The sequence below is a fragment of the Heterocephalus glaber genome, unplaced genomic scaffold (assembly GCF_053883595.1).
Source record: "Heterocephalus glaber isolate CG9 unplaced genomic scaffold, H.glaber_assembly_v1.0 deba00001465, whole genome shotgun sequence".
NCBI classification, from domain to species: domain Eukaryota; kingdom Metazoa; phylum Chordata; class Mammalia; order Rodentia; family Bathyergidae; genus Heterocephalus; species Heterocephalus glaber.
The window spans coordinates 30,374,853-30,396,242 of NW_028258312.1; the positions used below are offsets into that span (position 1 = coordinate 30,374,853).

Genomic DNA, 21,390 nt, shown 5'->3' on the forward strand with positions numbered 1-21,390 from the left:
CAGTGGGGCACCTGCCATGAGCTCTCGGCCTCCCTGGCCTTCAAACTAGGGCTGGAAGTTTACCATGAGCTCTCCTGGGTTGCCAGCTTGCTGACTGCAGGTCTTAGAGCTTCTCAACCTCCACAGCACTGAGGCCAATTCCTTTTTAAAAAATTATATGTGTATGTTATAAATATTATAATATATAAATATAATAAATAATGATCTCTTAGTAGTTTGTTTCTCTGAAGAACCCTGACTAACACAGTTGGTAACTATAGGTCTTTGCTTATTTTGTTATTTAGCCAAAGCTCCAAAAGAAAGTGTTAAAAGCCAAACAATTACCTCTCTGTCCCTGGAAAAATAGTACCAAAAAGTTACGCATTTATGTCTTCCAGTCGGTAGAGACCGGCAAATGTTGAGACCACATCAATGATCCAGTTTTGGTTCCATAGTATAATCATCTGGGGTATTTTTTTTTTTTTAAATCACAATGACTAGGGCTTCCTTTCAGACCGATAACAGCACAATTTCTGGGGGAGACTCAGTCAGCAGGCTCTTTTGAGGCTCCCTGGGTGACTGCAGCGGAGAGCAGACGTTCAGACAGTTTCCGTGATCTTTAGGGTTCTGGGAAGTGAGAGTTCATTGCTAGCCTGAAACTGAAAGAAGGAAAGGTGGTGGCAGAGTAGCAAAGTGGACATAGAATAAACCCTTACACTCTTCCCTTGGTATTGCTTAGATTACCCATTATTCGGCTCTAAGTTTTGAAAGCTTCTAGTATACCACGGTGGCCATATCTAAATGTAAATTAAAAATACAGTGAAGGCAATGTTTTGATGACCTTTTTATTTACTAATCTTGATTTTTTTCCCATGCTTCTGGCTTTGTTCAGTGGTAACGCAGAGTTAGTTGAACCAAGCAATTGACATCTTCTGATATACAATATACTACACAGATTTTAAAACACCGAAGTCATCAAAGACGATTAGTCACCAAGCTTTCCAGTATCTAAAAAAGTCATTTACTCCAAGGTGTGGCTAAATTCTTGGGAGAGTTTTTCATGCAGTGTTTAGAACACACAGGCCACTTCTCAGTGAGACAATAGCTGGGTGGGGAGGGAGCAAAAGAGAGGGGGGTGGAGAGGTATTGAGGAGGGTGAGGTGGGATGGAGAAAGAGAGGGAGAGAGAGAGAAGGCTAGCGGAGAAAGGGATGGACGGTTATAGTTCTTGAGAGGCCATTAAGGTTCAATTCCCTTGCCATATACCTCTCTCTCCATCCACTCAGCCCCTGTAAATGACTTTTCTGATTTACAGAGCACAGGAGGGGCTCTTCATTTCCTGTGTATTATTCCATTACTTAGTAATATCTGAACCCGGACTGGAAGATGGAGTAAGCTGAATGGGAGGAGGACAGAGAAGAAATTGTAATTGTATGAATTTATTCTTTTAGATACAGATTTTGTTTGTTTGTTTTGCCAACGAACTCATTTTATCTGATATCTCTTACATGACAAAAATACTAGAGTAACTTATTAAAGTTGGGAGAGAGGTAAAAGCAAGTTAAAAAAAATTTAAGTGCCAAAGAAGTCCTAGGATGGATCACTTTTAGAAATATTTAAGGAATCCAAAATCCAAACAATTACACATTGTCATGACCTTCGTATGTTCCCAGTTAGCAGGGAGGGGTTGGTTCATAACTATTCCCACTTGAATTATCGAAGCCCAGCCAGAGACAGGAACCACGTTTCAAAATGGCTTAAGAAGAAAGGCTGCTGGGTTCACAAAAGCTGTGTATCTTGTAATTAATCACAGATCTTATATTTGGATGAATAAAAATTTGTTGGCTAAACGTTAAAAATCACCATTTCAGGGGATTAGTACTTCACAAGAGAAGAAGGAAGCAGCATGTGATTGATTAGATAAGTTTCAAAGGAGATGAAGGGAACCGGCTTTTGGTCAGGAACACTTTTCTACTGCATATTTTATGTGTCGCCCTACTGGGTTTTCCTTACTAGGTCCATACAATTCAGGAAGTCATTTTTAGGTGCCTATTCTAAAGGCCAAGAGCCATATTTCTTTTGTACAGGGTATAGCTTGTTATTTTTATACAAATATACAAAATGTCTTGAAGGCCACCTTTAGGCAGTTGTCCAATAGTTTTTCTCCATTCTCCTTTATCCTAATTATTAATGACATCAACTTTTTCCTGTCCACTGTGCCTGGCTGTGGAAATGACTCATGATTTCTCTAGGTCCCTTATGATACAACCATAACCCCTTTTGCTAGACATTTATTTTCCCAGCTTTTCTTGCAGTTAGTCATGGCCATGTGACCAATTTGAGCCAGTCAGATATAAGAGGGGCTCCCAGGGTTTTTCTGAATAATGTCTTGCTTTCTGACAAAAGAGACACATATTTAAGAAGATTTTTCTTAGCACACTCCTTCTATTCTCCTGTCTGTGCTATTGATGTTAGCACTTGATGCCCAAAGCTGAAACTTGTGACCCTCATCCATGAGTTGACCACCATGATGGAAAATGAAAATGGCACCAATGATACTCCCCAGAACCCCATTGGTGAACTACCCGCCAAATCCTGGGCTGCCTACAAGATTCTTGTTGAGTGAACAATAATATCCTTTTGACTTAAACCAGTGTTTTGGAATTTTCTAATATTTACAATTTAAATCATCTCCACCCACACAATTGCTTTCCTTTCCTGACATAGGTTTTACTTACCTTGTCATGTCACAGTGGATTCTCCTTCAGTTTGCCTTGCTCGGTTTATTAATCCAGTTTTATACAAATTTTAAACATTTGATAACCCCCTGAAAAGAAATTGAGTTTTCTTTCCATGAAATCTAATAATTCTTACTTCAAAGTGTGAACTAGCCTTATGGTTACATTAACCACCAACACTTAATATTAGTCATTTACAGTTAGGTACCTTACAAGTATTTCTATCTGGAAGAGTGGTACTATAAATATAGCCAACTATTGTTTCTATGTTGATGAATGAACATTGTTGTGCACTTACTCTAAAAAGTAATTTTTTATTGGACTTCAAATCTTACAGAGTGCTTTCACGTGTATTAGTTCAATTGATTGTCACAGCATCATGAGGCAGATATTATTTTTAGCTCTATTTTATAGATAAGAATAACGAAACTGAGGAAAATCGAGTAACTTCCTTCTGCTAATTTAATTAATAAATGCAAGTACTTGGATGTAGATCAAAGCCTATATCCTTCCCACCACACCAACCCATAAAGAAGGGTCCCTTGGAAAGCCCTGAGGCTCTCGCTTTTAATCTGCATCCCAAATCTCCCAGGACGCATTTTTAGTACATGATATTATACTTCATAAAACTTAAAACATATGATTTATTTGCCATATCCATAACAAATTACTCACCTAGTTAATGAAAACAATATAAGTTTCAGTAGAACTGGTTTAAAGCACATTTTGAGAGGTTGTGAATGGGCATCAGAAGGATATGTGGAAGTGCTCCTGCTCCAGGGCTTCCATGTCTCTTCCCTTTCTGTCTTTTGTGACCTAAGGCATATTAGACTGAATATGGACACTCACCCAGGAGGGAGACCCTGTCTTCGTCGATGTGGGACGGTGCCTGCCATGCAGCAGGTCTCTCTAGGCACCTGTTTCATAAATAAGTGAGCTACTTACATAATCACCATAAACCCGGAAACACTCGCATTTGTTCTCTCTTCAGCTCATGCGGTCTGTTTTCTCCAAACATGACTCTGGATACCCAAGACTCTCTGCAATTTCAGGGAAGAAAGATTATCAGCAGCAACAAAATGAAGTTTGAGGACACTTATTCCTTCTTGAACTGAAGGAAATAGCCAAAAACAAGAGCAAAGCAATTAGTTTTTTCAGTAGTAAAGGAGGTTTCTAGAAGTAGTTTATCCATCTTCCATTGGGAACTGTCTCGTTTCTAATCACTTTTCTTGGTTGAGGAACATCACTGCTAGAGTCTAGTGCACACTTTTGGTTTTTAATATTGCAGTCACATCACCACAGGTAGTGAAGGAAAACACCTGGATTGTGGAAAGCTATACACCTAGTAAAGTCAGCAGAGTGAAACTATAGCTCAGATCGTCTTAATTTTCTGTGAAAGTTTTTTAAAAGATTTTTTTAAAAAATGGAAATCTATATTCCTCATGTTTTGAAATGTGTTTCCATTTCCACTGAACTTGCTCTAATAAAGGAACAAGGCCCGTAATTAGAATCCAAAATGTGTATGGATTATCACTAGGAGAAACAGGGTTATCCCTATGGGCACCTAAAAAAATGTTCATATTTAAAGGTTTTATTTTTAACAGTCTGTTTGACTTTATTTGATGATCAAATTGTTTTCAGAATTAAGGGAAGATAAATGATCAGTAAGACATTTTAGGCATTAAATAGACTGAATTAACTTTGCAACATCAGCTAAGTAGAAAGCCCATGGGAACTAAAATATAGGCCACTCCATGATCCAAAGAAGATGTAGAGAGCTGCAGCCATCATCATGCTAGAAAAGTGAATCTCATTATTCATCGTAGTGGGAAAACTTCGGAAAATATGTGCTGTTATTCATCTGATATCCACCCATATTTGTACTGCTGGGGAAGAAATTCTCGAGAAGGAATAGAGTTGTGGGAATAAATGTTCCTGCTACATAATAGTGTGAATCTGATAGGCTCCGAGCCATTTATGCCCAACAATACATCATGCGCCCTCAGGTGAGTGCTGGTGAGTGTACTGAAAGCTAAACTTGCTCAGTGTTTTATTTCTTCTCGTAACCTCTGCCATATTTTATTTCCCTTCATTTTGAAAGAGCTGAGTAGAATGCTGGAAAGTCAAGGGGGAGATTTGCTTGTGAGGAAACCAAAAGAGAGTTTTATCCAGTTTTCTCATTTGCATCTTCGTCTCTGGGAGCCCCCTGTGATGCTGTTACTTAAAGAACCAATTTAAATAAAAATATATGAAAGGCAAACAATTTAGAATTTTACACAATTATTGAGTAATTGCTACAGGGAAAACAATTTCAATCACCATTTGAATGTTAAGGCATGTTTCCAGTTTAACATTTTCTTTAAATTTGAATCTTTAAGTAGACCTATAACATATAAAATACTCAAGCTGGGCATGGTGGCACTCATCTGTAGTCTTAGCACTTGGAGGCAGAGGCAGGAGGATCACCATGAGTTCAGGGCCAGCCTGGGGTACATAGTAAGTTCAAGGTCTCCCTGAACTACATAGCGAGACTTTGCCTCAAAATATATATATACATACTCAAAAGCAAAGTAGTTGAAGAAAGTAAGAAACCATCAACTCCTTTCCCCAAGGTAGCCCTAAGCTGGCCCCTCCAGAGACAGCCAGGCCTCCCGGATGACAATGAAGCCAGGAAAAGCCATGTTGCCCATTTGACCTCAACTCCTTTGCTAACAGGATGAATGCTTTTTCCAGAGTCCTGATGCTAATTTTTTATTCAGATTTCTCAATATAACTACTCACACAAAGATCTTGCAAAGAAGTCCATTGGGAGTAAAATATGAAGAAAGGCCCCCACGGTTTGCATGGACATTAAAAGTATGTTCATTGGAAATACGATGGACTTGTTTATTCTTGAAAAATACAATAAAAACCATCCAAACCTGCAGGGTCACAGCTGTGATCTATAATCACTGTGTTCCTCCTTCAGCTTAAACTTCGAACTACACCACACGGACACGTACTTATCTGCAGTCCTCAATACATTAAGGCTTTACGATTCATGTATCACATTTTCAGGCTCACATGGGCAAGTTGGCAAGGATCTCGTTCCACTGGGAGGACCCGTCCTTATTATCCTGTATGACCAAGTATACAAGTTTTTTGGTCAAGTTACAACATAGTGAAATACACATTTTTATTCTAAAAAGTGTACCCTCACCTTGCAGAATGCTCACAAGTTGATTTTTGTTTCCCTGCACAGCTGTTCTACATTCTATCTTATGTCACTCTGCCGTGCAGTATTTGCAACTAAATAATGGTGCAAGTACACCTGGTATAATTGGGAAGGCTGTGGGTTTGGAGGAAATTTAAGGGCAGTGCTGAAGTGACTGCCCAGGCAATGTGAGCAACTGATAACCAGGTAGGCAGAAGGCAAGGGGTCGAGGGATGTTACAGCCTGGTGTTGTTCAGGAGCCACGACGGGCGTAAACATGGACAGAAGGACACCGGAAGTCTCCATCCTGAGCATCTCTGAGCTCTGAGTTCCAGCACAGACATCCATCTCTGAGGGAGGCTGAAGGAAGGGATTTCTGAAGCCAAAAGGTGGGCTTGGTGACCTCATGAGTTACCAGGGAGGCCTACAGCCACTGAGAAGGACTTTGGAGAGCCACACCTGACCCGAGCTACAGACACATGGGCCACAGGACCTAAAGGCTCCCGCCAGCCAGGTGACAGGTGTGTGGGGTCATTTCCACAGTTCCAACCTATCTCTAAAGTTAGGAAAAAAATATGAATTTGATCTTGCACAAGGCATAAGCATGTAGAATTAGGGGCAGAATAACTGAGTATATAGCAGTTAACTGCAGATGTGAATGAACCTTTACAATGATAATGCCTTGAAGATCCCGAAGTCCCGTCTGTCCAGTAGGCAGAAGAGCTAACTGAGTCCAGGAAGTGCAAGACTTGCTTGGTCTGCAGCCCTGTTTGACGACTCTCCCTTCCCACTCACCGTGTGGGCACTAAGCCACTTAGCTTTTGTGCTGGTCTGCACATTGGAGAGAATAGATGACACTTAGCTGGATGGGTCTGTGTGAACAAAGAGAACTACAGGTTTGAGAGAACTACAGGTTTGAGACAACTGTGCAGATAATTCTGCTTCCCAAGATGCTAAAAATGTTCTAATGAAAATATGCAAATAATTGAATCATGGCTATTTTACTGGAGATTTTTTTTAAAAATGTGTATGATTTCCTTATTCTTCATTTCGCTTCCCGAAGTGCTCAATAAAAAAGATAATGTTCTCATCTCTACAGAGTGGCCCTCATAAATTATTTAGTTGACAAATATAACAAAAAGAGAGAAAAGTGATCAAACATCACTGATAATAATTTCTCATGTCCCGAGAAGAAAGCAGCACCTCCCATGTATAATTTTTGCCAAAAATGCTTAACCTGAAAACAACATATAGGTAAATCATTTAGAGCATTCAACAAAATACCAAATCTGAATTCTTTAAAAGTATTAATGGCGTGAAAGTTTTTAGACAAAAGGGGACTAAAGATACTTAACAGGCAATTCAGTGCATCCTTCTTGATCATATGCAGGTGAGAAAAAAGTAACTAAAAGATCAGAATGGAACAATTAGGGCAATGTGAATGTAGACTGTATACGCATGTGCGACGGTCTGCGTCTGACCGTGCTGTGCAGTGGTGGGACAGCATCCTTTCCCCAGGAGCTGCGTGCGAAGGGACGAAGAGGTGGTGTGATGGGGCCTGCAACTCACTTCCGGGTCGTTCAGCCGAAAGAAATATGGGCTGTGCGTTCACGTGGGGAGAGCAGAGAGGGAGAGGGCCGCACATGGGAAGATGTTGACAGCTGGTGATTCCAGGTGAAGGATACGATGACTCCAACGTCCTTGAAGTTTTTCAAAATAAAAATTTAGGGAGAAATATTGAAAGCTCTGCAGGTTATTGTGCTCCGTGCCAAGGATACATTAGAAATGAATAAAATAAGAGCCTTTCTGTCTTGTCCAGTAAATTATTCCTGGCCCTGGGCAAGCGTCAATTAACAAGGCTATGACAAAGCACTGTGTAACACTTGCTCAAACGCTAAGTAAATGATGGGGTTAGTTGTGTGTGTTTCCCAAGCGAGTCTCTCTCCAGTTATTCCAGAGTGCAACTCTAGTAACCACACATCAGAAATGTTGCAGATGAGATAATCGAACCTCTAGAATTTCAGAATATGGAGGACCCGTAGTCAATCCCACAATACCCAGCTAGTTCTGCTTTTAGCAGGTTGCATATTTTTTGCCCCCTAAACAGAAAAGTTCTCCCTTTCTAACCAGATGTAATCTAACATCTATGATCTAATCTAGCATCCATGATCTAGCTTGCAATGTTGTGTGTGTGTTTCATAAAAAAAAGAAGGGTGTCCAGTACCCCTGCCTGTGCTGGATGAGTCTGGAAGTAAACCTAGAGAAGAAGGTGAAGGGCCAGTGCACGATGAAGGGCAGCAGAACGATGGGAAGCAGCTGCTGGCTAATCAATTTATCTAAAATATAAAATAGATTTATTATTCCCAGAGAGCCTGCAGGATCTTTTTCCTCCTCCCCGGTCCCCTTTATAATTCCTGTCACTTTGTTTTTATTCATCGACGATAATCTAATGATGGTTTTCTTCATATGAGTCAAATATTTTGGCGCAGATAACGAATTAAGTATTTGTGGGTTATCCTCGGCCATAGTCATGGTTGGCTTAGAGCAGACAAATGAAGACTCACCCTTTGGGGCAGACGCCAGGTTCCCTCAGGCACACAGCTTTCCAGCATCTTGTAGACACGGGAACAAAACTGAAGTTTTCTCAGCAAGAGCAAAGGCAGAGGGAAAGTTTGCTGGGTAGGAGGCCATCAGTACCTGCTACCAGAAGAGAAACCAACTCCCTGATGATTTGGAAGGTCAGCAGAGCGTTATGAGGTGGAGGTCGGAGGAGAAAAATGATACTTCTGAATTTGGCTTACATGGCCAGCAGCTGTGCTCTGTGAGAGGGGAACACAAAACAGAAAGCAGACTTGGGAAGATGAGTGATGATTTAATTAAATTGAATGCGAGATGTCCTTGGAACAACAACATATAAATATGCAGCAAAATTTAAAATTCTAGGTAGAGCATTAGATTGGCTATGCAGACACAAGGGTCATCAGCATATGGTAAATATTAACACCACAGAGTAGTTAAGTCACCCTAGGAGAAGGACAGTGGACAGAAGAGAAACCTACAGTGGAGACAGACAAGGGGAGGCTAAGAAGGTTTCAGGGCACCTGGGAGATGTATCAACCAGCTTCCTGTTGCCGGGACAAAGTACCTGACACCTGCGACTTGAAGGAGGAGAGGTTTTGATCTTTCGATGGCCGATTCCGAGACACAAACATCACAATGGAAGGGAAGACAGAGGAAAGGTGCTCAGTCCACAGCATCCACAAAGCGGAGAGACAGGGAGAGAGCCAGAGAGAAAGGGTCAGGGGACGTAGTCCCCAAGGTCGGACCACCCAGACACACCATGAATGTGCTTTCCTAGTCTCCTAGGTGTCGCTCAACTCAACTAAGTTGACAGGACAAACCATCACAAGCAGTGTCTTGGTGCCTCAGAAAAGATAGCAGGGTAAAGTGACAGGCGTTGTCCAATGAAAGACAGGTCCAGCTAGCTTCCATCCAAGACATCACTGGATTTGCCAGTATGAAACTGGTGACCCAGGGGAAGCAGAATGTGAAAGCTGTGAACAGAGACTGGAATCGAAGGCAGGAAGTGAAGATAATGATGAGAAATAACATTTGGGCCCTCTTGGCAGAAGGGGAAAGGTGTCTATTTTGGGTTATAAGTAAAGGAGCAGTGGAAAGAGAGCAGCTGAAGATGTGAGAGAGGGGATGGATTATGCCTGAAAGTGTGGAAGACACCAGTGTGGGTGAGACAGCCCGGCGGGGCAGAGCGGAAGGCTGAGCAAAGCCGAGGTTCAGGTCGGGGGAGATGACGGGGTACAGGGCCACACGCTGTCAAAACAGGCGTCAAGGAAAGCAATGGGGAGAATCTCCAGTCCACCAGCGGCTACACGCAAGGTCTATTACTCAGGGCTTTTCAGTTGCAAGGGGTGGAAACCACACTCAGAGAGAGAGAGAGAGAGAGAGGGAGGGAGGGAGAGAGAGAGAGGGAATGTTAGTCTCCATGACTGAGATGGGTTTACAGTCATCAGGGAGTAGTTCAATCCAGACACGCAAGTGATGGCAGCGAATTCTCTTCCCCTTAGCTCTGCTGTCTGCCACTGCCTTTACCTCCTCTCCTGTGCCCACAGCTCCGTTCTTCTGCACTTCTTAGCAACAATAGCCTCACAGGCACGAGTGTCTTTTCCAGACATCCACCCAAGTTCCTAGGGAAGGTTCTGACTGTTTCATATTGAATTAAATGCCCATCCCCAAACAAACAACTGTGCCCAGGAAGTTAGGGTCATTCAGCCAAACTGCAGGCAAGAGACCGGTGAGAGGCTGGCTTTACAGCCAGAATAAAGGGGAGTGGACCACAAGCAAATGAGAGTAGGGGAGCGGAAGGCTTGTGAAGAGCAGAGAAGACCTGGAAGGGTACTCAAAGCTATGTGGGCGTTTAACTCTGCTAAGTAACACGGTTGACAGGCAGACACATTACGGACCCAGCTGAGCTGGATAAAGTTCAGCCAAGATTTCATGAGAGTGTTAGCTACTCAGAGGTAAATGAAAACACTAATATCATGTATACTGCGTAACAGCACCAGGCGTGGTTCTCAGGGCATACCGCCTCTGCTGTCCTCCCCATCTCCATCCGGTGTGCAGGAGGAGAGAGCATTGCCATGGCACTGAGATGTCCCTGACTGGCACAGTGAGAGTAGAGGACCATGCGGGATCAACCTGGGTGAGAGCTAACATGGAAGAGGCCAGTAGGCAGCAGGTGGGAAGAAACCGCGGCTCTGAGGATCCCCGTGATGCCAACTGGGACAGAGGATAAGACAGAGGAGGCCTGGAAAGACAGGAAGCTCTGACCAGAGGACAGGACACTGGACTCTGAGGTTAGACGCACATTCATTTCTGCCCGACGTTCATTGCTGTCTTGTAGTGGTTTGCCCCACACTCGCATATGCTCAGTAGTGGGGCTCCAGGAGGGGGCCGGGTCATGGAGCGCTGTCCTCATTTGCAGATTCACCCATTACGACGCAGGCAGCTTTCTTCTACCCTGGTCCTGCCACTTGCCTCGGTGCTGGCTGACCATGAGCTGAAACTTCTGAGGAAAAATAAACCTCTGTTCCTTTAGGCTGTGGGTGTTGGGTACTTTGTCCCGGTGATGGGAAAGTGACTGAGACAGATCTCCGATATCCCAAAACACAACTTCAGTGTCACCTAGATCAGGCTCTCTGGTTCAGTTCCACGTGAGTAATCTGGAAAAAGAAACTTACATTTTTCTGAGGCCCCCATTTCTTTAGCTATAAACTAGAGATGATAAAATGCCTACCTCAGAGGTTGTCTGAAAACCAAGAGAACTGATGAATGTACGGCACCTATAGTGCACTACATGTAATGCACATGACACTATATATGACCTCACTCTACTACACAGCGTCATGCTTACATGACTGTCGCAGCAACAGCATGGTCGGCTTCTAGATGATGAGAAGTTGCTCTGAAGATGCATGCCACGTGGCCAGGGCTCAAGTCCAGTTCACCGTGAGTCCTCAGCCTGAGTCCATGCCGGGCACAGAGGAGGTGGCTAGGGAGTGGGTGTACAACCCAAGGTTCCCCGCTTTCTACTACAGGGCTCTTCTGCCTCTGCCCATCTAGAGAAGGTATTTCTCCTCAGAGATGCTTCTGACCCTGCCCTCACGGAAGCCTGCGGCTCTCGCCCTGATTTTACTCTGCAAACATTTATTGCGACTCACTCACATCAGGCCTGTTGCTAGGAACAGGGGACACGACGCTGCCAAAAGGAACAATGTCTTTGCTCCCGTCGAGCTGCACCTACAGGGGAGTCAGACATTGATGAGATGATTTTATAAATAAATGGAACACTGTAACTATGATGCTTGCCCTTGACAAGGGGCTATCAAAGGAGAGTGACCAGTCGGGGAGCTCAGGGAAAGCCACCGGAGGAGAAGAAATTCACTTGATCAGAGGGGAATGGAAGGACTTTCCGGAAAGGGAACAGAGTATGCAAAGTATAAGGAAAAGCACATGAAGAAGACCTGTGTGGTTACAGCAGAGACAGTGCGGTGCCGGGTAATGCTGCAGGGATGGTGGCCAGACCGTCCACTCATTCCACCACGGGTCACCACATGGAGCTAAAGGACGCCATCTTTCTTGATAAAGGTCCCCGTCTTAGCAAAGGAAAAGGAAGAAAAGGACTTCCCTCACTCTGCTCTCTCCCTCAACTCCCCAAATACTGTTAGCACAAGACTTCTGTGAAGAGCAGAATCCCTGCAGAAGGTCTGGAGGGGAAGGCAGTACCGTGCAGAAGGGCAGACAACTGAGAGATGGGGAGTGGACCGTACTAACTGTCCAGTGCGGCGAGTTCACCTTGGCTGCACACTCAGGTAGGACGACAGGAAGCCAAGGGCCTCACTCTGGGCCTCTCTCACAGCAATGCGGTTGCCACTTGGTCCTTACTGGTGCTTGATTGTTTTCTTTCTCCGATGCCAGATCACATTCTTAAGTATGACTCCTGTCACACTAGCGACGAGAGCAGAGTGTCCGCGTGTGTATGACGGCAGGCCATTTGTTCAAGTTCATGTCTCTATCACTAGGAAGGACCAGAAATGCCTAGGCTGGTCCACCAAAAACCAGTGAGATGGCTTTGCACAATCCAACTCTAATTAAAAAAAGAAAAACAAACTACACCATTCAAATGTTCACCCCTTTAACACTTGCTGTGTGAGATTTGCGGTGTACTGTAGAATGCGCGGGTTCCTGACAGACACAAAGGTCAGTAAACCGTGGTCCTGGGCCTGGGAGACATGAGGCGAATGATACCAATGCCCTGCCTGGTGTGACAGCCCAGGGTGACCGGCTCCTGGGAACACAGCAGACTCGCTTTCCCTGGGATGCAGAGAGAGGGGACTTCACGGGGAAGGAACCCTTGAGAAGCACCCTTGAGGAACCAGGTGGAGCACTCCCAGCAGAGAGAGAAGGTGGGTCCAGCACAGGGAACGACGGGGGCCATGCTGGGGAACCCTGGAAAGTCTGTCCGGGACGAGCCACGCAGGGTAGGCAGACTTTAGGGCCTTCATGAAGCAGTGACACAAGCAAATCAATTTCCAAAAGCTCTGGAGACGCTGCTCATTCTCTTAAGAAATTTCCCAATGTACATAGTCAAGAAAAGTTCCCTCACTGCCTGTCCTGGGTGTTTAGAAATGACTCAAACTCCATCCCTATCAGCAATAGATTTCTGGCCTTGTGGTCTTGAATAAGACCATAGGGTATGGTTTATGAAACGACTTTCTAACACAGGCTGAGGATGAACTAGGTGGGCAGGCCCAACAAGTTTACAAAGATGAAGTGACTTGCTTAGACTGGGAGCAGAGCTGCGATGCCACACGTCTCCCTTTGAAATATGGCTTTCCCACTCATTTTGACCTTGGGAATTTGCCGGACTTTTCCATCTGTAAAATGGAGAAGCTATGCTTTATCACTCACGCATAATTTTTGGCTGCTACAATTATTAATGACCAGACTGAACTCTCACAGTAGCCTGCTGCTGCCACATATTACCAGTATGAAATCTCCCCTATATTGTGGCAACTGGGAAGGGAATTGTCTTGCCAGATGATCACAGTGCTTCCAAAAATAATAGAAATGACTTTATTTTTCCTATTTATTTATTCTTAAAAATTCTTTTATTGGTACATTTTAGTTATACAATACATTTACATTTATCATTGGGTGCTTATACCTGTACATGCTGTATCTTGGTTCTTATTTTTTCTCCATTACCTGTGTGCCATTCACCCCTAAACCCTTCCCTATTTACATAGACTTCGTTTCCATTTTTTTCTTTCTCATCATTTTTCCTTTCCCTTCTTTCCTTTCCCCTTTCCCTCCCACCACCCCTACACCTTTGGACCTTTTAATATTACAAATTATCAATTATTCATTTTAATCATTTTAATCCTTATTTACACTTTCAGTTGCTCACACCAGAGAAACTATTCGGTATTTATACATGTGTGTCCTATTTATTTCACTTAAGAGTATCACCTCAATATGCATCCATTTAGCTACAAATGTCTGTAGTTTCTCGTTCTTTATGGCTGAGTAGTACTCCATTTTATAAAAACACCACATTTTCTTTATCCAGTCTCCAGTTGATGGGCATTTGGGCTGTTTCCAAGCTTTAGCTACTACAAACTGTGCTGCTATGAACATAGGCGCACATATATCACTGTGGTATGATTCTTTTAATTCTTTGGGGAAGATACCCAGCAGGGGAATAGCTGGGTCAAATGGGACTTCCAGCCCTAGTCCTTTGAGGTATCTCCATACTGATTTCCACAGTGGTTGCACCAGTCTGCACCCCCGCCAACAATGGAGAAGGGTTCCTTTCTCTCCACAACCCCGCCAGCATTTGTTATTGGTTGATATCTTGATAGCAGCCATTCTTTCTGGGGCAGAAATGACTTTAGATTGAAGTTTTTATTTCCCTTTATGATTTGGGATAATGGAAGGATGACACATTCTTTGCTGCCACTCTAAAAATTTAGCATCCATACAAATCACCTGTGAAACTCACTGGAAGTTTAGACCCCTGAACACCTACCCCATCCTCCTCAATTCAGGGTCTCATCTCAGGTCTGCATGGCTACTGATTTCTATTATCATGTTGGTCTGAAAAAGAGAAGGGGAACGTTGTTTTCCCTATTAATCATCTAAACCCCGTCCTGTTAGCCTCACGCCCACGTGGAATTCTGCGAATCCAAAGCTTCGTTCTCTTCCCCTTTCTCTTGTCCCTGTGCTGAATTCTCTGAAACACAGAGTATGATGCATTCATGGAGGAGTGGGCAGGAAGTAGGACCGACTTTCCACTCACAGCTCTTGAGAGGGGGCTGAGCTCAGCAAAACCAAGAATCTGCTACAGCAGATTCTGCTCTGCCCCTCTACTCTCCCAAGGAGAACCCTAGGAATAAGTCTTGGGCCAAGCTTTACGGTTTGTACCTAGAGGTCTTCCCAAAGCCTCATGCACTCGTAGGTGAGGCTTTAGGCTCACTGATGCATTAAATCTGCCAGTGGGTGATAGCCGAACTGTTAAGAGGCAGGGTCTGGCTGGAAGAGGCCGCTCGCTCACTGCGGGTGTGGCCTGGCGGGGTCCATCTCCCTCCCAGGCTCCTGCCTCCACTCTCTGCTTCCTGTCAGCCCGGCCCTGCCTCTCTCCTGTCCAGCAAGCCCTCTGCCCTGCCGTCCTGCTTTGGAGCCAGCAAACCATGGACTGAACCTGTGAGCCACAATAAACCTCTCTGCCTCTAAGTTACAGGTGTTGTGTATTTAGTCCCAGAGACTGGGAAAGTGTCGAAGACAGCAAGGAAGTTCTAACACTGTGCAGAAATAACAAAGCAAAGGACCCACAGGGCACAGCCTGCACCTGCAGCAGTATTCACTCTCCAAGCCAGCCTGTGAGGTCCTGAATCCGAGCCGGAAGCCATGCCAAGCTTCTCTCCTCGGCCCTTCCTGAGCTGGGTCCCCTGTCACTGCAAGCTCCCTGGACCCAGTCCCACCCCCGCCTCCCCCAGGCAGTAGGAGGCCTTGAATCCGCTCCATCCTGGTTGTTGTTGACAACTGAAAACTTTTGTCCAGGGACACAGCCTCCTGGGCAGCCTGGTTCTGCTTTTTCCCAATCTGTTTGACTCAGTTTCCTGCCGGCGGCAGTGTTCTTTTTTTCCAGCTTTATACTAGGGAGTGCCCTGGGCCTCGGCCCAGCATCTGGAGCGACACCCAGGGCTTGGCCCAGGGCTTGGCCCACTGCTTGGGCTGCTGCCCGGGAGCTGTCAAGTGTTTGGACAGGGTGTCTGTCGCTTCAGCTGCCTGCCCCCGTCCCCTCCTTGGAATGGTGGGGTGGGAAGCACCCAGCCTTGTCACTTTTCCAAGCCATGACCCAAAGGCTGCTGCTTGCCCTTGTCATGGATATGGGCCCAATGCAGCTGCCAGCCATGCTCAGTGCGAGGCTTCTTCGGCCTTTATAGGCCTTCAGGGAGGCCTTCTGAGTCCTGCAAGGACCATACAACACTTTCAAGGGCTTCCGGGCCTTGGGCTATGGATTCCCCAGGAAGCACAACCTGAACACAGCCTTAGTTTTATGAGCTTATTCCAGAATTTTTCCATCCTGAAAATCCTGCTGCTAAAAATAGCCTTTTGGAGTGGGGAGCAGGGAGAACCTGGCTAATTTTAGCCTTGAGCTCCTAAGTGAGATGGAGCCCAAGGATCTGCCTGGGGCTCAGAGGGGCTCCATGGGGAAGGCACAAGGTGGTCCAGAAGGGGACTCAGGTACACACGGGAGGAAGGCAGAGTGCAGAGCTGTAGGCCCATCTGCAAAGGGCACTGGGTTCAGAAAACTGCAGGAGCCGAGACCCTATTTAACCACTGGGTGGGTGGCCATCCACATGCTACATAGCTGAAACTTTAAGTCAGAACAGCTTGAGCCTTTCCGTATCTAATTTCCGGTAGTAATTCTGAGCTGGGCTAGTATTGTTTATTAACAAAACCAAGCTTCCTCTTCCCGCCAACAAAGCCACTTAGCCTTTGGACATAAATCCATACAGTATTTTAAAAATTACTTTCTGTCCAAAATCATAAGCAAGAAAGCCAGATTTTTTTTCCTAATTCAGGATTCTTTGTTCTCATATATAAACAGAAAGAGATGCCCAGCTGGGTTTTGGAAATAAGTTTAGCTTGCAGAATATACTGTTAGAAAAAAAAAACAGTTTCACCTTTATGTACAGTAAATTTGGGAAGGAACGTACTGGCAGACCTCTGCCCTATATCGATTGCTGAAGTAAAATTGTTGTGATGATTCGGACTATACCAGTGATGAAAACTCAGCAGAAACTTTTAAATTCAGTTTAGTCAATAACTTGTTTTTCATGTCTACTCATTACAATAACCAGTCATAGACTAAATGATCATTTAGAGCGGGATTTATCCAGTTCCCACATTTGCTATGAGCTGGAGATACTTTCCACATTCCACTTTTTAAAAGTCACTAAAATTTTTTGAGCCACAAGAGTAAACTTAGGCATCCCACCATGGATAATGGTAAGTGAAATCTGTAGTCCTGGGTATAAAGATCAGCTTCACTCCAAAGTGTTTCCAAATACAGATTTTTTTTTTTTTGGTACCAGGGATTGAACTTGGGACCTTGCACTTGTGAGGCAGGCGGCGGAACCACTGAGCTAAATCCCCGGCCCTGTGTTTCCAAATAAAATAACTTCAAATTATAAACTTTTCTTTAATATTCCTTGTGGATGAAGAAATCTCATAACAACTTTGGGAAAAAATGACTTCTGCGCAGTATTAAAATGTTAAAAATATTTTTTATCTATAAAACTACAATTATTATCAAGGGTTTACTAACCCATTTAAGATTTTAGAATCTTTCGTGTCCAATCTTAGCCCACAGCACTTTTTGGCTAAACACATGAACTCATTATAATATAAATGCAGAATTTTGTTTTCAGCAACAGCAGCAGCACTCTTAAACATGTAAAAACATGTTATAGGTTAGAAAACAGCAATCGATTTCAAGAGCAGTCAAAGTAATCTCATGTTAAAACTGGCACCAAGCCCTAATAAGTATATTCGCCTAGCAAATAGCACTAGAGATTGGACTGGTTATTAAAAACAAGGACAAAAATAGAACTGAGAAACCAGAGTATAGTATAATACACACACCGAGAACAGTGTGTACAGGTATTTAAAATACAGCTATAGATGTAGATTTAATACAGAAAGTCCCAAACAGCCCTATGGAATCTTCCTGTCTCTCTCTGTCCCTCTCTCTCACACACACACACACACACACACACACACTGAAGTGCTTTCATTTTGACCCAAATTTGCTGGCTTGCTTGAAATGATTTTACCTTTCTCATTACACACTCATTTGCAGTAAAACTGTAAAATCTTGAAATTTGGAGTACCAAAAATTATTTATCTTAAGGGAATGGATCCTGCTGCAATTTAATTTCACATACTATTTCTTTTCTTTTGTCACTCGTTGGGTGTTAATTTTGCAAATTTTGTCTAATGCCAACCAGTGATGTGCCTGGGAAACTTGCCTTCGCAGGCAGATGTCCAGATCAAAAAATAGCCTAGCCTCTCCTTATGGAAGAAATACACACAACACTCACACATCACACAAAACAAGGTTGGAGTGGGTGGGGCCTCTTGATTGACATCCATTTGTCACTTCCATTGGAAAATTTTATGGACAGCTTCCAATATGCTTAGACAGATTTAGATGAATGGAAGCGCTGACTAATGATGGTATTATCTATATACCAAATACAAATGGAGCTCACAAGCCCTGAGTCACTCCCAAGAACTGCTGGGATGAGGGGAGGGTAGCTGAGGAAACGAAGGGGTCTTGAGATGGCAAATTAATGGAAAGAAGTGGCATTCAGATGTGCAAAAAGGTAAAACAGATTTAGTTTTGGGGAAGAGATCTAAGTCTAGTAAACAGGGCCAAGTCTTATGAAGTTATGTCCTCTACAATCTTCTTAGCAATAAAATTATTTTAACCATCAAGAACTAAAGGTTGTTATTCTAGAACAAAGTCAATCCGTTTGTTTTCCTGAGACAGACAGAGGCAGTATTGTGCTGTTCATGAACTTCATTAATATTCATTAATGTTTAAAGCAGTTTGGTTAGCTCTGGCTATTACCTGTACAGATACTGTGCCTTTAAATAAAAATAATTACATCAAATTAATTTCCATTTTAAACAATACCATAGTTGACCTAATGAGTTCTGCAAAGGAATCCGGCTGTTTGACCTTCTTCAGCATTTCATAGTAGACTGCGTTCACCTATCCAGTACGTTAGATCCCAAAGATCCCACTACCCGCTTAGTGATATTTACCTTAGGAAGTAACAAAGTCCAGATGAGCACAGAGCTCACATCACTGTAAAAAGAAATTGTTTCCGCATGCTCACTGCTCCCCTTCTGGAACTCGAAACTGAAACCCTGAAAATTACCTTTGTGCAACCAGGAAAGGGGACAGAAATGCAAACTAGCTTTATTGGTAAATAAGCCCGACCATATGAACCACACAATACTGTGTTCTGCCAAAGCCCCACAGCCTTTGTGACTCACACTTTTCACACAGATGCCAGATCAACAACTAGGACAAAGCACTCATGTGCATGGACTTGAACATGGAATTGTCCACATATTCTTCCTGAGTTCCATCCACACCATGGTATACCATGTTGAGTAGTACTTTATGGATTATGAGAGAGAGAGAGAGAGAGAGATTAAGACAGAAAGGAAAAAGAAAGGAAGGAAGGAAGAAAAGAGAAAAGAAAAGAGAAAAGAAAAGAAGAAAATAATTCAGGGGAATTTCTGAGGCATGGGCAAGGGAAAAGTGCCCCCCTCCCTCTCTCGCTCTGTGTGTGTTGTGTTTAAGAACAGCCTGCTCTGTAACTGTATTTGAATAAGTTTGATTTATATTTGTCAAAAGTAACTTCTAGTCCTGAGAAACATGTCAGGTACATTTCCTTTAGATTTTGTTTCAGGTTTTCTGCTCCTTACGGGTGTAGGGGACACTGTGGCTTTGGGGTTAGTGTGATACTCCTGTTGGGGCAGTCTGAAAAGTAGGAAAACGCTTCCCTCTTACCCTGGAAGATGTGTGCCTACAGACCTAATTTTCCCAGACACATGGTTATCACAGCCAACCTACACGAAGAGTAAATCAAGTTGCTGGCTCCTAAATGAAATGAACCTGTCTCCCGCATCTCTGCCATACCATGACGGGCTAATGGTATCTCTTCAGGGATCCTCATTTCCACTCCAAGTTCTTGAAGAGTTGGGAAGAACTTGCTGTCCCCACAAGTGGACACTTTTCCAGTTCAGGGAAGCAAGGGCTGGGCTAGGTGACCTGACCCGCCGGGGACACCACACCCTCCTCTGATGTCCCAGCTTGAATCCAGCCTGTAACTGCAAACTACAAGCAGAGTTCACACCGGTGTCTTAAGTTCCAGCTCCCGTGGGCACACGTGTGGCCCCCAAGGGACACTTCTCCCTGCGTGCTCAGGGCCTCAGCCTGCAGGGTGGCCTTGTCCTCGCCACCACCTGGGGAGCACGGATCCTGCTGGGGTGAAAGCGCGGAGCAGGACGGGTTGATACCAGGAGTCCCTGATGGGGTGGGGTTCTCCGGTGGGGCGAAACTGGAGCCTCAAGCAGGGACTGGGCAGGGAGTCCTTTGGGTTTTCACACCCCAGGGAGTCATCGAGGTACCCGCAGCCCAGTGAAAGCCTCCCCCGCGGCGTCCCCTGTGGCTTTCTCTGCTGGGGCCGCTGACGTCCCCAAATGCATCTGATGACCCCAATGCCCTTTATTCCCAAAGATCTGGAAGCAGAGAGCAAGCTGGTGTTTGCAGAACCGCCCTGCAACAAGGGCTGAGGGCTCCAGGGGCTGGGGGTGGGGTGAGGAGACCCCATCTTTGGGGGAGACACATTCCCATAACCTCTGCGGCGGGGTCAGGGTCGAGGACAACAGGCCGCATCAGTCAGCAGGGTGCAGGCGCCGAGCCCCGCGGTCCCCTCCCCACCCGGGGCGCATCCTTGCGCACCTCCCCCCCCCCCATGATGCTCTCAGGCCCAGGAGCAAATTCCTAGCAGCACCAAAAAAACAAACCAAAACAAAACAAGAAAGAAAAGCAAAACCTGAGCGCGTATGGGCTCGCGGGGCGCGGGGCCGGCCGGTGTGCACGCGGGCGCCGGCGGGGACCCCGCGGAGGGCGCACCCCGCCCGCACAAGTCGCATGTTGACAAACTTCGCGGCGCCCAGCCCGGGTCAGCACAACTTCCGGGATCGGGAGCCCGGGCGCGGCGGCGGCGGGAGGCGGCCGCGCGCGGAACAGCAAATGCTATTCAGCCCGAGCGGTTTCAAGCCGCCCGCGCGGGACGCTGCAGCCGCCGAGCCCGGCTCTGCACCCGGCGGGCGGGGCGCGGGCGCGGGCGCGGGCGCGGGCGGGGGCTGCTCCCCGGCTCGGCTCGGGCGGCCGCTCCGAGCACCCCGGCCTGCAGGCGCCCCGCGCTCCAAGCCCGCGGGCGGCCGCCCTGCCAGCCCCGCCCCCCCAGCTCAGTCTTTGTTTCAGATAGGACTCTCCAAAATTTATTCTTGGGAAGACTGACAGCCGGGGTCAAGAAACAGCTGTTGAAGTTAATGTTTCTTCCTCCCACTTCGTCTGATGGCTGTGCCCTGCCAAGACAAAGTGAGAGGCGCTGCCTGCCTGGTGGCTCCTTTAAACAGACATGCATTTAGCCACAGGAAAAAAAAGGGGGGGGGAGAAAGGGAGTATTTTCCTGCTTAACATACAGTCTGATCAGAAATGCAACAGCATGTGCCTTTCAACTTGTGCTGATTACTTGCTGAAAAGATGCAACGGAGGCTTTTAGTTTGCAACACTTCGAGCGCGGGAGGG

At 45.2% G+C, this 21,390-nt stretch overlaps 1 long non-coding RNA gene across 6 annotated transcripts in view; it reads right to left on the reverse strand.

Moving 5' to 3' along the window:
- Positions 1-21,033, reverse strand: part of LOC101707067 (uncharacterized) — a 35,960-nt gene extending 14,927 nt beyond the window's left edge. Inside the window, exons 1-5 of one of the 6 annotated variants that reach the window (XR_001183248.3) lie at positions 7,479-21,032; positions 5,638-5,832; positions 3,662-3,756; positions 2,717-3,532; positions 325-638 (exon numbers count right to left, since the gene is read on the reverse strand). This is a non-coding gene — a long non-coding RNA (uncharacterized LOC101707067). Of the gene's footprint in view, positions 1-324; positions 639-2,716; positions 3,533-3,661; positions 3,757-5,637 lie in introns of all 6 variants that reach the window. The other 5 variants (XR_002393772.2, XR_002393771.2, XR_001183249.3 and 2 more) reach the window with 5 other exon arrangements.
- Between the last annotated feature and the right edge of the window lie 357 nt (positions 21,034-21,390).